This window comes from Canis lupus, chromosome 5 (genome assembly GCF_011100685.1).
Source record: "Canis lupus familiaris isolate Mischka breed German Shepherd chromosome 5, alternate assembly UU_Cfam_GSD_1.0, whole genome shotgun sequence".
Lineage (NCBI taxonomy): Eukaryota > Metazoa > Chordata > Mammalia > Carnivora > Canidae > Canis > Canis lupus.
Window position 1 is genome coordinate 62,824,231 of NC_049226.1, and position 17,745 is coordinate 62,841,975.

Consider the following 17,745-nt stretch of genomic DNA (forward strand, 5'->3'; position numbering starts at 1 on the left):
GAGACCCAGGCACATGTGTCTTATTTTTCATTGTTTTGAGTAAATTTTGATTAGAAACAAAAATGATATTTTAAAGGTCAGAGATGATTGTGGTATATTGAACGCTGGGAGGACCACCTGGCAGGAGAGAAAGCATGGGGTGATTCTTGGTGAGGACCCCTGAGTCCCCTCCACCACCATTCCACCCACTCTTTGTCTCCTCCCAGGATCCTGGGATCCTGAGCTGTCTGTCTTTAACCTTCCCTTTGCCTTCCTTGAAAGTTGTCTTATAAATATGTGTACTCTCCATTCTAGATTGTATAGTTTACACAACTTTGACCTTTGCAGACATGGAATTGTACTCTGTATTTCTATCAGCCCGTTCCTGCCCTGCTCCCCTCACTCTGACATTCTGTTCTTGAGGTTCTAACTGCAGACAACACAACAGTGCCTGTTACAGGAATCCTCCAGTCTTACGTTCTAGACTGCCACTGATGCATCTTCTGGGTCCTGCTTCTTGATGTTAATGAAGAGTGGTAATAAATGGGTCTGGTCCACGAGCTTGTCCCTGGGTTTCTCTGGATGGCAACCCTCCCATTCTGTCCCTCAGCACATAGTCTTGCTCACCTGCACCGACATGTCATAGCAGATGGTGACCAAATCCACTGGAGTTTTCCTCATGCCTTCACTGCATGTCTGGTTTCTACAGAGGTCTAGCTCGTCTTTCCCCACCTGGGAAAACACAACCCTGGCTTAGTGGCTTGGTTTTCCTTCTGAAGACTAGCTGATGCTTGCTCAGAGGGTAAACCCCTGAAACTGGGGCTTCCATCCTGGTCCTACCCAGGACACAACTTACAACTTTCCATGCCTCAGGTTCTCTGTTAGATGGGGGAGAAACACCTGTCCTGCCTAACTCAGAAGGCTATCACAAAAAGAAACAGCCAGAAGTTGGCTCCCCACTTACCACCAACACAATCTGCTGGTGAAACAGAGCAGGATTTACTGCTACCACAGTAAGAGGGAATACTCCTTTGCAAAGTTTCAGCAGGGCCTCCGAGGGGGCAAGGTTAGGTCAGCATTTATTGGGAATTGGAAGTGTGACTTATTTATTATTTTTTAAAGAAGGTTTATTTATTTATTTTAGAGAAGTGAGGAGGGGTAGAAGGAGAGGGAGAGAGAGAGAGATTCTTAAGCTGACTCCCCACTGAGCATGGAGCCTATGCGGGGATTGCTCTCACAACCCTGAGATCGTGACCTGAGCTGTGAAATCAAGATTTGGACGCTCCTCCAACAAAGCCACCTGGTGCCTCTTGGGAATAGGAAGTGTGGTTTAAAGTGGATCTGTCAATCTGGTGACTTGATAGGCTAAGAGTTATACAACAGTCCAGGATTGGTGGGAAGAGGGAGATGGGGATTTTGAGATTAGCCAGTATTTTAAGGGATTCAAAGAATCTTAGGGCACAAGCTGTCTGTGGCTTCCATTGAAGAGCTAATGGGTCTTTCAGGAAGTTCTTGTAATAGTAATAGTCAAAGCCATTTTCCTGGGCAAGAGACTCATGGAAGCATAAAGACATACAAAGAAGGACAGAGTAAGGGCCGCAGCCTCAGTCAGGTATGGTTCTGGTTCTCAGTGGCCAGCTAATTCCAGCAGAGATGGTTTGTGTTCTCAAAACCAAAGCATGGACTGAAAGGTAGAAAGCTCCATACAAAGTCAAGGAATTGGTGATATTAATGAACATATCCTTAGCTTTCTAGAAAGCATTGATAGCTAGGTGTAGAATGGGATGACCCTAGAACCTAGGCCAGGGACCCTGAGGCCAAAGGATAAGGAAGCACATTGTTTCCAACACCTGTGCCCTGTGAGTCCTCCTGCTGGTTAGTGGGGTTGGGGGACATGTGGAGGGTCTGTAACAGCTCATGTTTCTGAATATGGGGCTCCTTTCACCTAGGATGCTGACCTTCCTCTTTGACTAGGTGACCAAAACGACAAAATAACAACATCCCTTATGACGCTTTATGTGGTGACAGTACAGAGGACGCTAGAAACCAACTACCTCTTCCTTAGCATTCCATCCCCACACTCCTCCTGGCTCCCAGCCTGTGGACTGGTGCTCCCTGCTCTGAACTCTGGGCTGTCTCTCCCACACCCTCTGACTGCCTGCTCTCCAGGCTGTCTCTTCCATCAGTCTAGGAAGTCCAGGCTGAGACTCCTCAGAGTCACTGCTGTATCCACAGGTCCAACCTAAAGCAAGAGCTTAATACATCTAGTTGGATGGATGAAGAGCTTCTCCACAGTGGATGTTGGATTCCAATATCCAGCTTCCTCAAACTGGCCGTCTTGAGTGTCAAATTCCTCTCATTGTCCTTGTCTGTCCATGCTGAGATTTGGTGGCAGCCTTCAGGAATCCACCCGCATGCATGAGATTCTAAAGGAGAAACAGACCCAGCCGTTCTCAGGCATCCAAATCCCCCTTCCCAGTGGAGACTGGCTGTGGGGAATCACAGAAGACACCTGCCTCTTCCGGTGGCTCGAGCAGGATCTCCCTGGGCTCTGGCAGCCACAAGGATTACCAGCTAGAAAACTCCCCAGCTTCCCGAGACCAGTGGGATGAACCCAGTTAAAAACTCAGCAAGCTGCTCAAGACGCCATTGAGCCTGGCATCTGTGATATGCAGGTTTTGGCACTAATCTGTTGTTCAGATAATTTCCCCCCCTGTAATCAGCAATTTATAAGGCACTCAAGCTCCAAACACTGTGTCAGAGGGAGAGGTGGAGCAGGGTAGAAAACATCAGCTTCAGGTGGGGCTCAGCATCTCCCTAAGAGAGAGGAGATGGGTTCTGATTTCTCTTGCACTTTATGGACAGAACTTCACTGAGGGCGCTAGTGGACTGCCTTTATCTCCCCTATAATCTCCATCGGCATGTCCCCCAAGACATCTCCCCAAATACAATTTAGGTAAAATCAGTCACATGTGTTGTTTTGAGACAGGGCTGCTAGCTCTCTCTTCCAGTCCAGTTGCTGTATTGTACCAAAATCCTGGGGCTACTGCTCACCTTCTATCAGTGATCTCTATATCTAAGTTTTTTTCTTTTCTTTCTTTCTTTCTTTTTTTTTTTTCCTTGCGAATTTTGTCCAGTTAACTTAGGAAGGATTCCAAAGTGATTGTATTTGATAGCATTCTGTATGACTGTAGATATCATGTGACTTCATGACATAACCCGTTTCTCTCACTACCTTTAACACCCATTCCAGATCTATTCCCCTTCTCATTTTCTGGGACACTTATGGTTTCCACAATGTCAGACCATGTGGCATTTTATTATATTCTTTCACTGCTTTTCCACTTTGTGGCTGACTGGGCTGCATGTCACTCCTCTCTGGAGGAAAGCACCCTCAACTTAGCCTTCAGGATTGTACCAAGTTCAACTGAGGACAAGCTCAGGAGACATGATTTGCAAACACATAAGGAAACAAGCCATCATGAGTGAGAGTCAGCAGAAACTATGAACAACAGACTTAGGCCAGTGAAAGATTTCAGATGTTGGAGTGATCAGATACAGATAATTAAATACCAATATATGACAAAAAGAAAAGGGAGTTAAAAATCGAACAATCAGAAGAGAATTCCAAAAATGACCAGATAGGGACACCTGGCTGGCTCAGTCGTGAAAGTGACCGGACCATTGATACATAGGTTGAAGGAAAAAGTCCATATGATGATCTCAGTATACATGGAAAAGGCGTTTGAGAAAAGGCAACAATAATTTATGGTAAGAATGCTTGCCAAGGTAGGTATAGAAGAGAAACTCCTTAATCTGAGTGTATCAGAACTGCTAGGGCTGCGATCATACAGTACCACAGACTAGGTAACTCACACAACAGAAAAATACATCTTTCCGATTCTGGAGTCTAGAAGTTTGAGATAAGGTGTCAGCAGGGTTGGATCCTTTTGAGACTGTGAGGGAGAATCTGCTCCAAGCCTCTCTCCTTGACTTGTAGACGACCATCTTCTCCCATGCCTTTTCTCATCATATTCCTTCTATGTGGCTACCTTTCCCCTTTTTATAAGGACACCAGTCATATTGGATTAAGGCTCACCTCAATGACCTTATTTAAAAAAATTTTAAGTAATCTCTACCTCCATCATGGGTCTTGAATTCATGATCCTGAGATCAAGAGTCACATGCTCTACTGACTGAGCCAGCTAACTGTACCCCTCAACCAATGACCTTATTTTAATTGAATTATCTCTCTAAAGACCCTGTCCTCAAATTGGTCACATTTGGAGGTTGCCGGGGGTTAGGACCTCAACATATGAATGGAAGAGGGAATAATTTAGCCATAACATAAACTAGGAAATTCCTTAATCTGAGAAACCATCCTTTTGATTCAGAAACATAACAAGGACCCTCACCATTACTGATTCTATTTAATATGAGATAGAGATCTTGGTTAATGCAGTAAGAAAAATAAATGAAATGTAGAATTAGAAACCCACTGTCATCATTTAAAGATGGTATGGCTGTCTATATCCTTGCTGTCCAACAGAAATATACCATAAGCCACATATACCATTAAGAATTTTTAGTAGGCAAGAAGCAGGTTAAATTAATTTATTAAATTTATTATTATTATTTAATATTTTATTTATTTATTCATGAGAGACAGAGAGAGAGAGAGAGAGGCAGAGATAGGGGCAGAGGGAGAAGCAGGCTCCATACAGGGAGCCCGATGTGGGACTCGATCCCGGGTCTCCAGGATCACTCCCTAGACTAAAAGCAGCACTAAACCGCTGACCACTCAGGCTACCTTAACTTATTATTTTTCCAATTTTAGTATATGTGCTGCCGAAGCGAGCACTAACTTATTATTTTTAAAGATTTTATTTATTTATTCATGAGAAACACAGAGAGAGAGGCAGAGACATAGGCAGAGGGAGAAGCAGGCTCCCTGTGGGGAACCCTATGCAGGACTCAATCCCAGGACCCCAAGATGATGGCCTGAGCCAAAGGCAGACACTCAACCACTGAGCCACCCAGGCACCCCTGAAATTAATTTTAGTACTGTATTTTTATTTAACACAGTAAATCCAAAATGTCATTTTAATATGTAATCAATATAAAAACTTATTAATCAGATATTTTCATTCCTTTCCTTGGATCAAGTCTTTGAAATTCAGTGTATATCTTAAGCATATGGCACATCTCACTTTATCCACATTTCTGGCACTCAGTAACCATGTGTAGCTCTTTCTTCAGTAAGAAAGTGCTTTAGAAGTGAAGCAGAAGGGCACCTGGGTGGCTCAGTTGGTTGAGCATCCAACTCTTGATTTCAGATCAGATTGTGATCTCAGGGTCATGAGATTGAGCCCAGCATCAGCCTCGAGATTCTCTCCCTCTCCTTTTGCCCTTCCCTTCTATCACCACCCCCTACACTCTCTCTCTTTAACCCCCCGCCCCCACCAAAACAAAACAAAAAAGTGAAGCGGCAGATCTGTTTCGCTGGTAAGGTCTGTGTTATGTCAACTCACACATTTTGCTGACTGCTGGCTAACCTCTTTGGAGTGGGGCCACAGGCAAGCCAAGGCAACACCCGCTCCTGCCAGATCTCTCCAGCCAGGCTTGTGTGTGTGGCTCTGGGGGGAAGGGGCTGACTTCTCTTGCAGGTCACCCACATTGTTGAAATTGGAGACTGAGGTGGTGACAGACCAATGTGGGTCTGGCTTGTCCTTGTGGGTTCCAGTTACACTAACTTTCCCCACTTTACATCCATCTTTCCTGTCCAACTGCTTGCCTACACAGAAGCACAGCCACAGAAGAACTATGTAACCAGCTCCCACAGTTACCCAGGGTCAAATCCACAGAAGAATCCTTTCTTCCATGTGGATTCCTGGTCATTCTGATGAATTCTAATGGGTACAGGAAGAATAGTAGGAGATGACTGTAGTTAATTCTAACATAGTAAATGTATGACGATCCACAAGTCAATTAAACCCAAGAAGGAAAAGCTAAAAACAAACAAACAACAACAGAACCATTTCATTTGTTACCATTGAAAGTGACTATTATGCACCCTCCCTTCCCTGAGAACTGGTACTTGAAGGAAAAGAATTAGTATTTATCCTTATAGATTATACTCTATATTCTGTAGTAACCAAGTAGCCTCAATTGATGACAGAAAGCTCTAGCTACACAAGAATACCAGCTAATGAATGTAGAATGAATGATAGAATTAGAAAAGAAACATTTTGTGTCCTTGATATATTAACAATTATCAATGTGCACTAAAGCAGTGAGGCAGGGGTTTGGGAGTGATGTGTGTGGTTGCATGATGTCAAAGTTCCGTCCTTTGCAGACCACTTTCTGGCTCTGGGTGAGGAATCAGCCTTGGGAATCTTCACCTTGTGATCCATTTCCACGTTACAGCACTGAGATCAGCAGACATGTAAATCCTCATGACCTGATGTGATAGGAACTATTGGGGATCAATCTCTGATTCATGCTTCGAAAAACTGAAACTGATGGGGTGTCTGGGTGGCTCTGTCAGTTAAGCATTTGACTCTTGATCTCAGATCTCAGCTCAGATATTGAGCTCAGGGTTGTGAGTTAAAGCCCTACATTGGGTTCCACACTCAGATAGAGCCTACTTAAAGAAAAACAAACAAACCAACCTGAAACTGGATCCAGATCCTCCCTTTCATAGTAAGTACAGGAGATTGAAGAACAAGGTAAATCACACCACAAGGGAGCCATCCACACCCTCCAGAGGACAAAAACCCAGTTTATCCCAAATTATAGTTGTAAAAAGATAAATAAGAAGGAAAGAGTGACTGGTATGGGAAAATGGAGACGCAAGGGACCTAACAGCCTAACACAGTGTGGACCTGTTTGGATCTAGATCCAAACACAATAAATGTAAAAAATGCTTTTGAAAAAAATCCAAGAAACTTAAATATGGGCTGGGTATTATTATTATTTTTTAAATTTTTATTTATTATAGTCACACACACACAGAGAGAGAGAGAGAGAGAGGGAGAGAGAGAGAGAGAAGCAGAGACATAGGCAGAGGGAGAAGCAGGCTCCATGCACCGGAAGCCCGCCGTGGGATTCGATCCCGGGCCTCCAGGATCGCGCCCTGGGCCAAAGGCAGGCGCTAAACTGCTGCGCCACCCAGGGATCCCTGGGTTGGGTATTAGATGATATTAAGGCATTGCTGTGAATTTTGTTAATTATGATTATGCCATGGTGCTTCTGCTAGGCTGAACAGTGGCCCCCAAAGATATGCCCATGTCCCAATCCAGAATCTGGAATATGTGATTTTATTTGCCAAAAGGGACTTTGCCAATGTGATTAAGTTAAGGACATTAAGGGTGCCTGCTCCGTTCCTCTTTTCTCTTTCACTGCCCCACCCCCCACCACCCAATGCATCTCTTGCATTCTTAATTCCATCCCAGCGTTCACTTCCTGGAGGACTCAACTGACTCAACCACCTGGGTAGGAGAGGTAGGTAGGGATTGGATCATAGAAATGATGATCAAACAGGAAAGTTTGAATTTCGTTCTGGGTCTAATGGGAAGCCATTGCATGGTTTAAGGGAGGGAAGTGCAATGAGATTTGCCTTTAGAAGGATTTCCCTGGAGTATGGGGAATGGGACAGAGCCAAGAATTCTGGTTGTGACTGTTCAGCAGAAAGATTCTGCTTGGTTGGCAAAGTCTGTTAGGAATCTGAATCTTCGTTTGGGTTTAGGCAGGTAGTGATATCAGGGTCATGGGATTGAGCCCCGTGTCAGGCTCCATGCTCAGTGCAGTCTGCTTGAGATTCCCTCTCCCTCTCCCTCTATTTCTTCCACTCATGTTCTTTCTCTCTCTGTCTCTCTCTCTCTCAAATATATAAATCTTAAAAAAAAAAAAAGACAAGAAAGATCCTGCTGGGACTGAGATGGTAGCAGAGGAGCAGTGCACAGTGGTTAGGCTCAGGATGTTTTTGAAGGTAGAGCCAACAGGGCTTCCTGATAGATTGGATGACCTGTGTGAGCTCCAGGAGGGTGGTGGAAACATTGCTGAGATGGAGGAGGGGGGTGAACTTGGAGCACTGGGGAGGCACAGTTTGGAGACGCCCATGAGACATCCAGGTGGAGATGCCAAAAAGGTGTTAGAATTACAAGTCTTGAACAGGGAGACAGAAATCTGAGAGACAATATTTCTTTCCTTCCTTCCTTTCTTTCCTTTCCTTTCCTTTCTTTCTTGCAGATAAAGGTTTGTTTTATTGAATAACTGTGTAATTGCTGAGGCCGGTATGTACAGACAAAAGAAGGAGAGTTTTATTTCTTGGTCTCTTCCTCCTTGGACAGAGCCTCGATGATTTCCTTCTCCTTGGCTTGATGCTGATCTTTGTGGTGCTTGCATGCTGCCTTGGCCTTAGATCTGTGGGCCTCAGCCTCATCAGCCAGAAGCTTCTGGGGAGCCTTGTCTGCCTGTACCTTGTGGACGTGTTCCATGCAAATCTGCTTGTTTTTGAACATGTTGCCCTTCACCTTCAGGGACAGCTGTGACACATGTGGCAGTCAATCTGAGACTCACGGCATCTTTGGAGCAGCCAGCACAGAATTCTCATCGCCCTCACCCAGGTCACCTTCTTGGACATTTGAGCGTCGGCAGTACCTTTTCTCTTACCAGTGTCCACATACCTGCCCTTCCGATGGGTCAATGTGTTTGTCGGGCCCCCAACCTGGGAATGGACAGTCACAGACCTCCAGATGATCAGCCCATCTTGGATCAGTTTCTGCATCTGTGGACAGGAGTTAGTGTTGGCAATTTCACTAGTTTCACTGGGTTCCAACCAGATCTTCCTTTTGCCACAGTGGAGGACACTGGACGCAAGCCTCTTCTGAAGCCTGAGCTTCCTAGTGGCTGTGGTCACAGTGGTAAAAGGAAAGGAGAGAGGGTATTTCAAGTAGCCTAGCTGGCTAAGCTTGAGGAGAGGACCTGCCGACGCTACAAGGGGAAGAAGAAGAAAGGAAATGTGTGTTTTCCTCCTCTGCACCATGTTATGGGGCATCCGTGAAGCGGAGTGGGCCTCCAGCATGAACAGAATGATCTACAGTGTATATATGCTGTGGGAAGGTGTGTGTCTACAGAGAAGTGATAGGGGAAAAAATCAGACCTCCAGGCCACACGTGTCACATGAACTCAACTGTGTGTGTGCGTGTGTGCATCTGGGAATATCTGGAAGGACACACACCATATGGCTCACAGTGGCTACTTCTGGGGAGTGGCACTGGGGAGGAAGAAAATGGATTTAGTTTTACTCCTCTGTACACTGCTGGGATATTTTATTTATTCCTTTATTTTATTTATTTCATTTCTTTTCATTTTGTTTTGTTTACAACAAGCATTACTACTTGTGGTGTACAGTTTTGGGAGCCCACACATGTTTGCTTCTGGCTGGGACTCAGATCAGGTATAATAAGGGGTGGCCGGGGCAAGATGGGGTGACATCCTGTGTGTCTTTGGGGCCCACTGAAGGAAGGAATGGCCAGGGAGAGGGAGGGTGGGGCAAAGCAGCCAGCAGCTAGATCCAGCTGGGTTTTTCTCTTCACTTCCTGGTCCCTGGGATCCCAAGGGACAAGCTGGATAGATCCCTTTGGTGGGCGCCCCCAGCCCCCAAGCTCCACTGTGGCCCTAGACCATTTCCTTTTCTGTGGGAAAGGACTTGTTTGAAGATTAATTTTCTTGCTGTGTAGAGCTGCCCCTGGGCTCCAAAGGTAAATAAAACCTATCCATTTTCTTCATTCTCTTTTTGCTTTGTCTTCCCTGGTACGGTGTTAAGGATAGGCCAGGGCCTGTTTCCAAAAGTCCCTTTAATTATTTAGAAAAAGTCCTACATAATTTAACTAGAGGGACCCCAGGAATCAAATGCATAGTTGTCACAGGATACATTGACCAGAAAGTTCAAATGTAGTGAGCAGGGCTGTTTTGATTTATTAACTGCCTGGATCTCCTGGTGAGGGATTTCTAAAGACATGTCCTAGAGGGCCCCTCAGGTCTTGGGTGAGTCTACGCGCTAGGGGGCTGGCAGTGCCAACCCAGGGGACCAAGTGGCCAGGCGATTGGGTCAGGGCTGACTCCCCGGTGCCCACTGGCCTGCTGGCTGTCCAACTTAAGAAGTTTGCTGTTAGAATTTTTGAGGTGGGGCTGAATGAAAGTTGACACAAAGGGGGTGCCTGGGTGGCTCTGTTGGTTAAACATCTGCTCAGGTCATGATCCCAGAATCCACGTCAGACTCCCTGCTCAGCGGGGAGTCTGCTTCTCCCTCTCCTTTTGCCACTCTCCCTGCTAGTGCTCTGTCAAATAAATAAATAAAATCTGGAAAAAAGAAAAGAAAAGAAAAGAAAACAACACAAAGATCCACAGTGACTAAAGTCTCTTGAAGATTCTTGCCATTTTCAATAAGTACTTTAAAGATATGTTTTATTAGTTGGGGGCACTCCTTGGAAACCAAGCCGATGTCATTCTTGTTGATTTATGTGCCTGCTTCTATGTCTGTGTGCTCTAAAAATGCAGATAGCTTACTTCTCAGCTTGCTTTCCTAATGAGCTCTATTGCCTAGCTCCTAAAGACCGAAGGGTCAGCAATGCAGGGCACCACACCCTCTTTACAGTTAGCCCATAAAGAGGAAGACATTTCTTCTTCTTCTTTTTTTTAAGATTTTATTTTTCAAGTAATCTCTACACCCAACGTGGGGCTCAAACTTACAACCCCTAGATCAACCCCTACATGCTCTACCCACTGAGCCAGCTGGGTGCCCCAAGAGAAGGAAACATCTAAGCAAGGGCTTTGGAGATTGAGTCGAATCCTGGTGTCTTAGACTGGGTCCCTTTGAAACACTGCAGAGGTTGCCTGGGAAGGTCTCTGGGGACAGGTGCCCTGTGGCTGTGAGGAGGGCAGGATCCAGCACCTTCTCCATGGGGAGAAAGTGAGCCCGGTGTGACTGTAACTGAGGGCTGTTCTGTAAGAAAGTTGAAATTGAGACTGGAGGTCTGGGCCTTTGTATCCCTGCATCAGCAGGTGGAGGATGGGTGCCTGCCACAAAGAGGGGGCCTAAATGTGACTCTATAGCCTACTACCTCTGGCTGCCCCTGACAACTGCATGTCACCTGAGAAAGTTACTTCATATTTCCATGCCTCAGTTTGCTTCTCTGTAAAATGAGTCCAAAATACCTGAGCTTTTCAGGGTTGCTTTAAGGATTAGAGATATAAAATACACATAAAGGTTCTAGCACAGTGCTGGTATGGCTAGTAATATGTAAAATACACATTGGATTTCTGAGACGTAGGACAAGAAAAATAATGTAAAACATCTCAAAGATATTTTAAATATCAATTACATGCTGAAATGATGACTTGGTTATATTGGATTCAATAAAATGTATTATTCAAATTAATTTCACCTGTTTCTTTTCACTTTTTCAACGTGGCTACTAGAAAATTAAAATTAAGCAAAGAGCTCATCAGATGTATACACACTGCTCCTACATGGGCAAAAGTGTCTTGAGTCTAGATTCTAGACAATATTCTTGGCTATTCCATCATTTCATCAATGAAAAATTATTCTTAGCACCCATTATGCTAATTAGCAAATTATCTGGTGTTGATTGAAGACAAAGAGAGCCAAAGTGGGCTTTTGATGAGTCTTTCAAATGTAAGTTATAACTACCTCTGGAGTTTTGTATTTCCAATTGAGTGGACCTGGCTGTTCCTGGGAAGTGGACTGAGACTCAGTCACATGTACAGACCACACTGAAGGATTTTAGAGTAAATTGCAGGCACTCTAATACCCTTTCCAAGCCCTTTGGTTTTGAGAAGGCCACTGTGTTGTGTAGCTCAAACTGGGCCTGACAAATATGTTCATAATCACGTTCAGAATCTTCTTAGGAGACGGGAAATCTAGTGCTGTTTCAGAAAGCATTTCATCCAAAATGGTGAACATATTTATAATGAGGGTTTATGGGAACCTTCATTTAGAACAAGCAGCTCTTTCTTTACTGTAGTTAAATCAAGAATATTTTACCATAGAGGGCGCCAAATACACCTCCTCATTGTTTTCTCCTCTTAAAGAAAACATGACAAATTAGTGACCCGGAAGATTTGAATAAAACACACACAGGGAAATCATTGTTTTGAGAGTTATTTTCAGCTTAATTAATTCACTTTGACTGTCCAAATTCATTTTAGGTCTGCAGGCTATTTTCAAACAAAATGTTATGACACAGCTCATACCAAAGATTTGTGGCAAAGGATTTCCGTTTGCTGAACTGTCATCTCAAGCTAAACAAATGTCAACAGAGTATCCTTAGGCAAATTAACTTTCCCCTGAATGGGCTCTTTTATCTTGTCCATTTGCATTCATTCCCATCAGTACTTTCAGGCGGACCTAACTGAATGATGGAAACTTCAAAAAAAAAAAAAAAAAGAAAAAAGAAAGAAAGAAAGAAAAAAGAAAAAAAAATCAATGGGTCATTTGGGAAAAGTTGGTCCTGGTCTAAATAAAATTCTTCCTCTATCAATTTCAAGAAGTCTAAAAAATCTATTTCAATTTCTTCTATTGATTTCAAGAAGTCTAACAATTTTTTCTTCAAAGAGTTAAGTAGGATGACCACGGGACCTAGGGATTCCACTTCTAGATATATACCCTAAAGAATTGAAACCAGGTATTGAAACAAATATTTGTATATGTGCTGCTGAAGCGAGCACGAAATAAATACTTGTATACAAATATTCATAACAGCACTATCAGCAGTAGCCAAATGGTGGGAACAGCTGAAATGTCCATCAACAGACGATTTGATAAATATGTCAAATGTTATTTATTTATTTACTAAATATTTAATTTATTTATTTGAGAGAGAGTGAGTGACTGAGAGAGCACAAGTGGGAGAGAGAGAAGCAGACTTCCCACTGAGCAGGGAGCCCCACGTGAAGCTTGATCCCAGGACCCTGATATCATGACCTGAGCCGAAGGCAGATGCTTAATTGACTGAGCCACCCAGGAGCTTTCAAATGTGATATTTAAATAATAGAATATTACTCAGGCATAAAAAGGAATGAAATGCTAATGCAATGATATAAGTGAATGAACCCCCCTCTCCCCAAATTATAAGTTATAGGAACCAGACACAAAAGTTACATATAGGATGATTCCATTTATATGAAATAACCAGAATGGGTAAATCCCTAGAGAAGAAAGCAGACAGGTGGTTGTCAAGGACTGAAGGAAGGAGGGAATGGGGAACGACCGCTTAATGGGCATAGGATTTTCTTGGGGGTGATGAAAATGTTTTGGAACTAGCAGAGATGGTAGTTATACAACATTATGAATGTACTAAATGCCACTGAATTGTATTCTTCAAAAAGGTTAATTTTATGTTATGGAAATTTCACCTCAATTTTAAAAAATCGATCATTCTTTCTGTAACTGCATATTTGATGGTGTGGGGAGTGGGATTTTCTAAATAGCCAAATGACCTTTTATGGGCACCTATCAAATAGGTTTCTGGGGCAGAGGTGGGGTGGTGCTTGGGTAGCTCAGTCAATTCAGTGTCTGTCTTTGGCTCAGGTCATGATCCTGAGGTCCTGGGATCGAGCCCCACATCAGAATCCCTGCTCAGCAGGGGAGCTTGCTTCTCCCTCTCCCTCTGCTGCTCCCCCTGCTTGTGTATGCTTTCTCCCTCTCTCTCTCAAATAAATAGATAAAACCTTAAAGAAAAAAAAAGGTTTCTCATATCAGCCTGGACTCTTGCTGACATTACAGCAGGGAGACACCAAACTCATTCCTGTTTCACTGTGGATCCTTTATGCCTCTACAGACCAGCTGTTTGCAATAGCACTGTGGATTGTGTATGAAAAGAAAAATAAATAAATAAATAAATAAATAAATAAATAAATAAATAAATAAATACTCTGCACAGTGTTTTTCTGACCACTGGATGTCATGAGCGTACAGTATATACTCCAGCTAGAGAAACTACACACTTGGAGGAGCTCAGTTTCATTCAATATGGCGACAGTCCTCTGTATGTCTGCATAGAGGGCATGAGGCAAGTGATGAGCCATTGAAAGGTTTTGTTTGTGCTAGCGTGACGTTGAGAGGCAAAGGAAGATGAGCAAAAACATAGCACTGGCTTCTTTGTGCTTTCCAGAGTACTTCAATGGATTTCCAGTTATGGGCAAGCAGTCAGAATCTAACATAAAGTGTTCTTGGGGCCACTTCTCAAACATTCTGACCAAGAAAAGTGAATGACTTGGTACCTTTTGGCCTTAGGCGGTACAGAGCTTCACTCATTTCACAAATTAAAGTAAGGACAAGTAGATGCTTGTTGTCACTATCTTATTTCCCATTGAATGGTCCTTAAAATTTCGTTAAATTTATTTATTCTTTTTGGGTAGGTTCAATGCCTACCACAGGGTTCAAACGCACAACTCTAAAATCAAGAGTGGCATGTTCTACTGACTGAACCAGCCAGGTGTCCCTCTCATTGAATAGTCCTTAATTCTTCTAGGTAGTAACTTCTATGTAAATCATTCTGAATGCAGTTGATCCCCCTTCAGAATTGTACAACCATGGAATTTTCAGATATACTCAGTTTTGGCATCAGTGCTTCCTCATTTATGAAAGTATTCTTGGTCCTCTCTAAGCTGGGGTAGTTAAGGGGGCCTGAGTGTGCCAACCAGCAGCTCTAATTACTCCTCTTGGAAATCATCTGTGTCAATGACATTGCTAACATTTTCTTTTTTTAAATTAGGGAGGAGGATCAATGAATTAAGTAGGAAGTAAATTTGGGCTCTTGACAGTTTAAGTCTAATACTTCCAAGGACACCAGATCCCCTACCCCCCGTAGGTGGGGCTGTCTGCAAGTTATAAGGATTTGAATGGTTTATTAAAAGCCTCTTTGGGTTCATGAAGATGGAAGTGTTGAAATCTGGGCTTAGAGAACTGAAACTAGGGAGTTGGAAAAAAAAGAATATATCCACAAATTTAGATAACTAAAAAAATATTTTTCTTTCTTTCTTTCTTTCTTTCTTTCTTTCTTTCTTTCTTTCTTTCTTTCTTTCTTTCTTTCTTTCAGAAAGTGCACAGTGTGTGTGAGACAGAAAGCATGCACAAGTGTGTGTGTGTGGGCAAATAGAGAGAAAGAGAATCCCAAGCAGACTCCTGGTTGAATGTGGAGCTCAAAGAGGGGCTTGATCCTATGACCCATGAGATCATGACCTGAGCCAAAACCACGAGTCAGATGCTTAACTGATTGAGCCACCGAGGTGCCCTTACATTTTCATTTCTATGAGTATTCAACAATAGGTGAAGTAAAGAAGCATTCCAGTACCTGAGCAAATCCAGGAGTGAAGAAAGGGAATGTTTATATTTTAAGAATGTGCTCAAACTTTCTGCATCCTTAATGCCAACAACTTCTAGTATGGAATAAAGATCAGATTCAGAACTTAAAAGGAAAATTTGATCATTCTTTAGAATGACAGTGCAAGAAGAAATAGGAAGGACTGGGAGTGACAGGTGGGTGTTTTAGGATGAGTGGCCAGAGTGACCTTCTCTTAAGAGATGTCCCTCTACCAGTAACCTGAATGGGATGAGGGAAGAGTCATGGAATATCTGGGGGAAGAACCTCCAGGCAGAGAAACAGTGGGTGCAAAGGCCTTGTGGTGAGAGCACATTTGATGGGAGAAGAACAGGAAAAGAGGGCAGAGTGGTAGGAGATGGTACTACCCTGAGTGAAACCAAAGCTGTTGGATGGCTTTGAGCAAGGGTTGCCATGAGCTGGTTCATGTTTTAGAAGGTTCTCTATGGCTGCTTAGAGAATAGACTATAAAGAAGGACCAGAGTAGAAGCAGAAGACCAGGTAGTGGCCACTATAGGTGTCCAAGCAAGGGGGCTGGTGGCTTAGACCAGGCTGGTAGCAATGTCCAGGGGAAAAAAGATGGTCAGAAATATATTGAAAGTAGACTTGACAAGGTCTGTTAATGGATTGGGTGTGGGGGAGGACCCTCACACTTATGTTTCTTCTTGCCTTTGGGTTTTTGCTGATTGCTCTGCCAGGAACACTCCTCCTCAGATCTTTACCTGGCTCTTTCTTCTTGTCAGGCCTCAGTTAAAATGTCACCTCAGAGAGGCCTTCCCTGACCACCCTGTCTGATGTCCTGCTTTTTCCCTTCCCTCATTCTGTATGCCATTATGCTGCTTTGTCTTAATAAATTTATCCCTATTTGAAATAAATTTTTTAAAGTTAAGAAAACTTACCATACCCAGCATGGAACCCAACATGGGGCTTGAACTCATGACCCTGAGATCAAGACCTGAGCTGAGATCAAGAGCCAGGACATTCAACCAACTGAGCCATCCAGGTGACCCTAAGCTTTTATTTTTAAGTAATCTCTACACCCAATGTGGGGCTTGAACACAATCCTGAGATCAAGAGTCAAATGTTCTACCAACTGAGCCAGCCAGGTGCCTCCATTTTATGTATGTATCTATGTATGTTTATTTATTTAATTTACTTTTATTTTATTTAAAATATATATATTTTTAATTTATTAGAGACACACAGAGAGGGGGCAGAGACACAGGCAGAGGGAGAAGCAGGCTCCATGCAAGGAGCCATGTGGGACTCAACCCCAGACTCCAGGATCACACCCTGGGCCAAAGGCAAGTGCTAAACCACTGAGCCACCAGGGTGTCTCTTTCATTTACTTCTTTTTTTTTTTTTTAACATTTTAAAAAAAATATTTTATTTATTTATTCATAGAGACACACAGAGAGAGGCGCAGAGACACAGGCCAAGGGAGAAGCAGGCTCCATGCAGGGAGCCTGACGTGGGACTTGATCCCAGGGTGCAGGCGGTGCTAAACCGCTGTGCCACAGGGGCTGCCCCTTTCATTTACTTTTAATATTTATTTCCTCTGACCTAAATATAAGCTCTGTTAAAGCATAGCTTAGAAAAGTGACAGAAATACTGTGTATTTGTGGATGTCTTAGGGAAACTTTCACATGCAAGTGAGAGAACTCCCCACTATCAGAGACTCATACAAAAGGGATTATTTCCTTGGATAACAGGAAGTTTAGAGGCAGCTGCTGGCAGTGTGTCAGCTGCTCTATGAAGTCATTCAGGACTCAAATTCTTCCTCTCCTTCTGCTTTGCCATCATTAACATACTGGCTTTTTATCTTCATGGTCACAAGATAGCTGCCACAGCTCCAGGCATCAGACTTGATTTTAGTGCTAAAAAAAGAGGAGGAGGAAACAGTGTTGGCAAGCTCTCCTCTCCTCTTGGACTATTTTTATAAGAAAGCAAGAGTTTTCCCAGAGGTCCCCCCAGCTGATTTCCCTTTAAGTTTCATTGCCTAAAAGTGAGTGATGTGGCTACTATTCGCCATAAGAAAGTCTGGGAAATAGGCGAAGGAAAAGGGATGGTTAGTCAGCAATGGTGTCTTCCACAGTCAAGGAAATGAACTGAAAGGGATTGATCAATAACAAGATGACACTCACTTAAGCACTCAAACAGACCCAGGGAATACAGACTGAAAGTTCAGGAATTCTTAGGAAGATTGGTCACCTGTTCGTTTGTTCATTCATTCATTCACTCATTCATTCCTGTTCTGTTTAGGATTTTTATATCTAAATTCATGAGTGATATTAAAATTTTTCTTTACTATGCAGTCCTTGTTAGATTTTGGTGCCAAGGATACACTAACCTTATAAAA

General features: G+C 43.2%; 1 pseudogene; it reads right to left on the reverse strand.

Moving 5' to 3' along the window:
• Positions 1-8,300: 8,300 nt before the first annotated feature.
• On the reverse strand, positions 8,301-9,025 carry LOC100688505 (annotated as a pseudogene).
• Between the last annotated feature and the right edge of the window lie 8,720 nt (positions 9,026-17,745).